The 5,754-nt window shown below is 49.0% G+C and overlaps 1 pseudogene; it reads left to right on the forward strand.

Annotated features, from left to right (window-relative positions):
• The first annotated feature begins 688 nt into the window (after nt 1-688).
• LOC142454280 (ubiquitin-like protein 5 pseudogene) lies at nt 689-1,115 on the forward strand (annotated as a pseudogene).
• The last annotated feature ends 4,639 nt before the right edge of the window (nt 1,116-5,754 follow it).

Here is a 5,754-nt window from a genome sequence, read left to right on the forward strand (position 1 = left end):
CTTGCTGAGCTCTGCGGCACACCCTGCACTCACTTTGGTCCCCAGGTAAACTTCAACCACCCAGTAGCAGGCCCTCCCCACTGAGGCACTGCAGAGAGAGCTCAGTGGTGGTGCCCCTTTCTCTGAGCCCAGCTCCCTGTCAAGTTCTTTACTTACTTTATCTCGCTGAATCCTCATGTGCAGTGAGGTAGATGCAATCATCTCCATTTTTCCAGATTAAAAACAATGAAAACCAAAGACTGCAGCCTTCAGTATGGATTGTAACACAATGTAAAGAAAGCCCAAATCCTCACAACGGGACCAATAGGGAACACCATGATAAATGGGGAAAAGATTGGTGTTGTCAAGGATTTCATTTTACTAGCCTCTCCAATCAACACTCATAGAAGCAGCAGTCAAAAATAACCAAAGGACATATTGTATTGGGCAAATCTGCTGCACAAGACCTCTTTAAAGTGCCGAAGAGCAAGGCTGTCACTTTGGGGGCTAAGATGCACCTCACCCAGCCCTGGTGTTTCGAACTGCCTCGTATGCATGTGGAAGTTTGACATTGAACAAGGAAGACTAAAGAATTGATGCATTTGGATTATAGTGTTGGCAAAGAATATTGAAAGTACCCTGGATTGAGGAGCTGATACCAAGGGCTCAAGCAGAAAGCAAATGTTTTTGAAAATGGTGATGGCAGCGCGACGGCCACGTCCGGGCGTAGTGTTCCAGCCGGGAAGGTTGTGGCGTTGGTAACTTCGAGGGGATTCGAGCTCCAGCCAGGATGATCGAGGTGGTTTGCAACGACCGTCTGGGGAAGAAGGTCCGCGTCAAGTGCAACACGGATGACACCATCGGGGATCTCAAGAAGCTGATCGCAGCCCAAACTGGCACCCGTTGGAACAAGATCGTCCTTAAGAAGTGGTACATCATCTTTAAGGACCACGTGTGTCTGGGTGATTATGAAATCCATGATGGGATGAACTTGGAGCTTTATTACCAATAAGGCAAAATTCCTTCCTCCTTCTCTGCCCTGCCCCTGCCCTGCTCCCCCCTACCCACACTGGTATGGATGCTTGTTTTTAATAACTCAACATTAATAAAAATTAAGATGCTAAAAAAAAAGAAAATGATGATGGCAACAAATGTATAAATTTGCTTGACACAATGGATGGATGGATTGTAATAAGAGCTGTATGAGCCCCAAATAAAATGATTTTTTTTAAGACAGAAAGTACCCTGGATTGCCAGAAGAACATGCAAACCTGTCTGTAAAGAAGCACAGCCGGGATACGCCTTAGAAGCTAGGCTGGTGAGACTTCCTCTTGCATACTTTGGACATGTTGTCAGGAGAGACCAGTCCGTGGAAAAGGACATCATGCTTGGTAGAGTAGAGGGTGAGCAAAAGACAGGAAGCCCTCTCGAAGTGATGGACGGACACAGTGGCTGCAACAATGGGCTCTAACATTATGTACTGTTATGGGAATGGCGCAGGACCGGGCGATATTTCATTCTCTCATACAGAGGCTGCTATGAATCAGCACCTAGAGACACCAGCACCGCCATGGAGAGCTGGGCAAGTTCCCCTCAGCTCAGACACCGGGCCTTCACTGAAGCTTGAGGAACAAGCTCCCTAACCTGTCTTCCTTAAGCTTCTTCTTTTGAATCATTTTGTCGGGGGCTCGTACAGCTCTTATCACAATCCACCCATCCATCCATGCATCCATCCATCCATCCATCCATGCATCCATCCATCCATCCATCCATCCATCCATCCATCCATCCATGCATCCATCCATCCATCCATCCATCCATGCATCCATCCATCCATGCATCCATGCATCCATCCATCCATCCATCCATCCATCCATCCATCCATCCATCCATCCATCCATCCATTGTGTCGAGCACATTTGTACATTTGTGGCCATCATCATTTTCAAAACATTTTCTTTCTACTTGAGCCCTTGGTATCAGCTCCTCACTTTTGCCCCTCCCTCCCCCATTGTTCATTCTTCGGTCATAAGCTGAAGGGGCCTGAGAAGGACCCTGCTGCCCTTGATCTAGCCTCAGAGCACTACATGGATCTGAACAAGACAGAGGACAGTAGGACCACCGCCTCCATTGCCGCCCTCATTCATTCTTCAACACAACTGATCATTCTCAATGCCAACCACTGTGTTGCCTTTGAGAAGGGGTGTAATAAGATAGGAGCCCTCATCAAGCAACAGGAAGGGCACAGCAACAGAAAGAAGTAAAATGAAATCTTCTCTCCATCCCTGTGTCAACTCTTTGGTAAAGACTTATTGGACCATGTTGTCTGAAGTACTCTCCGTTTCCACTCACTCTCCCAACACCTTAGTTGTTTTCTTCATAAAACGTATCACTGTTTGAAATGCCCTTAGGTTTCTCAATATGTCTATTTCATGAAAAATCATGTTTCCAAATCATACGTTCTGTGTCATTTCATTTTGACAATATGAGGCTAAGTCTAAAAGGATTGCTACAAAAAATCATTGAAAGCTTTATTAAACAAAAATATCAAACTATGAAGCGATAGCGTGTTGACATTGCCTCCATCTGGATCGGTACACTTCTGGAAGTGATGTTTCCAGCTCTGAAGAATTCTGGGCTCTTCAATTCCGACCTCATCAACACTGCAGTTGTGCGTTTGCAAGGCACTCACATTGCGTTCCTTGTGAAGGATCTTTGGGTTTAGGCAACTAAAAGGAGTCGGAAGAGGCAAGATGATGTGCTTCTGCTTCCATGTGGGCTTTGTTGCTTCTCAGCTAGATGGCCGCTTGTCTTTAAGACCCAGACGCTATATCTTTTGATAGCCGGGCACCATCAGCTTTCTTCACTATATTTGCTTCTGCAGCCATTTGTCTTCAGTGATCGTATCGGGAAGATGAGCACACAATGATATGATTTTTTGTTCATTGATGCTTGATAACTGATCCCTTCGGCACCTCGTGATCACACAGGCTGGTGTGCTTCTTCCATGTGGACTTTGGTGCTTCTAGATATATAATTGCTTCTTGATATAAAACTCTTTCTTATACATATGAGTGTCTCTGCATTTGTTTCGCTAGTCTCCTAAATTTTCTACATTGAGTAAAAATTATTGGATAATAAACATGAAAATAAGGATAAATGAAATCTAGGCTATCCTCTGGAGATGGGGGTTGGGATGGGGCAGGAGGCATGCCCTGGCAGGTGTGGGTGAAATGAAGGTAAAAGCATGTTTGGCCCAGGGAAAAATATCCCCAGGGGTGAAATCCAGTCTCCACCAGTGCTCAGGGGGATCAAAGACCTCCCCAGATGTGAAAGTTATTGAAACCCAGTCAACTAACTCTAATCAGCTTAGTGTTTGCTGAGTATACATCGGATCTGACTCTACAGGTGGAGGGACAATGGGATTAGAAACGCACGATTGAGTTCAGGGCCACTGGCCAGTGGGAAGGGCAGCAAAGACGGGCAGAAACCAACCCCTCCACCTCAGCCTCTAAGCAAGGGACAGCCCTTCTCGCCTGGGGTGTCTGTCCCCACGGGGCACCGGAGTCGCAGAGCTTCGTGCCTGGGGAGCCTTTTCTGCCAAGCCCCATTCAGGAGGTTCTTTCTCATACCAAATTTAATTTCCCATTACTATCATTATAGAATGATATTCACGTTATTTTCCTCTGGCTTCAGAACACTTGGAAATATAGAGATATATGGGGAGGGGGAGAGGCTTTTAAAAGCTTATGGGGAAAGTGAATATAAAAATAATGGAAGACATTCACAAACTTTTGGAAGCCCCCTGTACTTGGCATTTACTTGAGCTAGATGTGTTGCTGCTGATGTGAGGTGCACTGAGTTCGTTCCGACCCAGAGTGACCCTGTGCAGAACCAACACAGAACCAACCACTGCTCAGTCCTGCACCATCCTCACAATTGTTCCTATGCCAGAGCCCATTGATGCAGCCGCTGAGTCCGTCCACCCCCTCGAGGGCCTTCCTCTTGGTCACTGCCCCTCCATTTCACCAAGCACAATGTCCTCCTCTAGGGGCTGGTCTGTTAGGTGAAATCTCACCATCCTTGCCTCTCAGGGGCACTCTGGCCTGGCTTCTTCCGAGACAGGGCAGTCTGTCCTTTGAGCCATCCGTGGTACTTTCAGCATTCTTCTCCAGCACCACAATTCAAACACATCCGTTCTTAAGTCTTCTCTATTCAATGTCTAGCTAGATGTGTGATATGTGAATTATATGCCAATGAAACGGCTTTACAGCTGCATCTGTGATTAAAACAGTCAGGCTGGCACCTTGCACAAACAGGAGGACCACCACTGTGCCATCGCCGCTGAGCTGACAGACCAGCTGGCTCTCCCTCCCTGGCAGCCCCAAGAAGACTGCAACTGGAGGCAGCAAGTCACTCACACCCCCAAAACTAGGTGGTTCTGACCAATTTCCCCTCTGAGCTCGACCAGGCCCTGATTCTCTGATTCTCAAGTGTGTGGTGGGTCTAGTCGCCTGGGTTCCTGAAGGTTGTAGAGAGAGACGCTTGGCTTGGAAAGGAGACAAAGGCTCCTGATGTCTCCTCAGTGTGTCCCTGTCTAGCCTCCAGGAGGTAACCTAGTCCAGCCAGTGTGGGCAGTTGGATGCGGACCCCCAAAGAGCCCCTGCACTCACCCCTTCAGTCCACTGAGCTGGCTCCAGGGCCCGGTCCACCTCCCTCAGCTGCCACAAGTCTTCCCACGGCCGCACTGCCTAAACCTGTCCCCCAGCCGTTCCCCTTACCCCTGTTCTATCGTCCCGACACCCGGGCCCTTCATTTTCTGCTCATCTCTCTGCATCAGCATTCCCAACCCCAAACCACACTCACTGCCACTGAGTCAACGCAGACACGCAGTGACCCCATAGGACAGGATAGAATTGTGAGTTTCTGAGACTGCGACTGTTCACGGGACTAGGGAGCCCCATCTCTCTCCGAAGGAGCAGTGGGTGGTTTCGAACCGCCAACCTTGTGGATTGCAGCCCAGTGCCTAATCATTACCCCACAGGGCTCCTGCAGCAATCCCCAAACAACCCAAATGGACAGCAAGTCATTCCTCTTACCTGAACCTGACAGTTGTTTCCTATGTGACTCAGAGTTAAATGCAAAGTTCGCAGACTAGCTGAGTCCTCTAACTACATGGAGTGACTGACTGGGCGTCCAACATGCGTTTGCCCTGGGCCCTTTGGGCGGAATGTCCCCTCTACCTGGAATCCTCTCACCTCATCTATACATTCAGGAACTCCCCCTTCCACTGTTAGGTAGCTAGCTTAGGGGCAGGGGTTGTCCCTCCCATGCCTGCAAAGGCCCCCAGAGAGGAGGTTGGAAAGAAATCAGGCAACCATTAGACACCTATGAAAACCCCAAACTGAGCATGCTCACACTCAAGCCCCCAAGCCAGGTGGGAGGTACACCTGGGAGGACCAAACTAGGCCCAGGCTCATGACATCACCCAGGTGGGCCTAACTCAGCCAATGGGGTTAAAAACAATACCCTCAACCACGCCTTCCCCCAGCCAGGGGGTGGGCTAGAATAAAGGCAGAGAGCCGCTGTGGGACACTCTTACCCTGCTTCTGGTCAGAGGCAGGCAGAGGGAGAAGGTTGCGCACCTGCAACCCTCTGGGCCTACTCAGGGTCCACAGCCTCCTGGCCCACATGCTCTCAGCCTCTAGGGTTCTTGGGCTTCTGGCCTCCAGGGATACCCCACCCCCCAAGGTCCACACACATAGTGTTCTTTTC

Source organism: Tenrec ecaudatus, chromosome 8 (assembly GCF_050624435.1).
Source record: "Tenrec ecaudatus isolate mTenEca1 chromosome 8, mTenEca1.hap1, whole genome shotgun sequence".
Classification (NCBI taxonomy): Eukaryota; Metazoa; Chordata; class Mammalia; order Afrosoricida; family Tenrecidae; genus Tenrec; species Tenrec ecaudatus.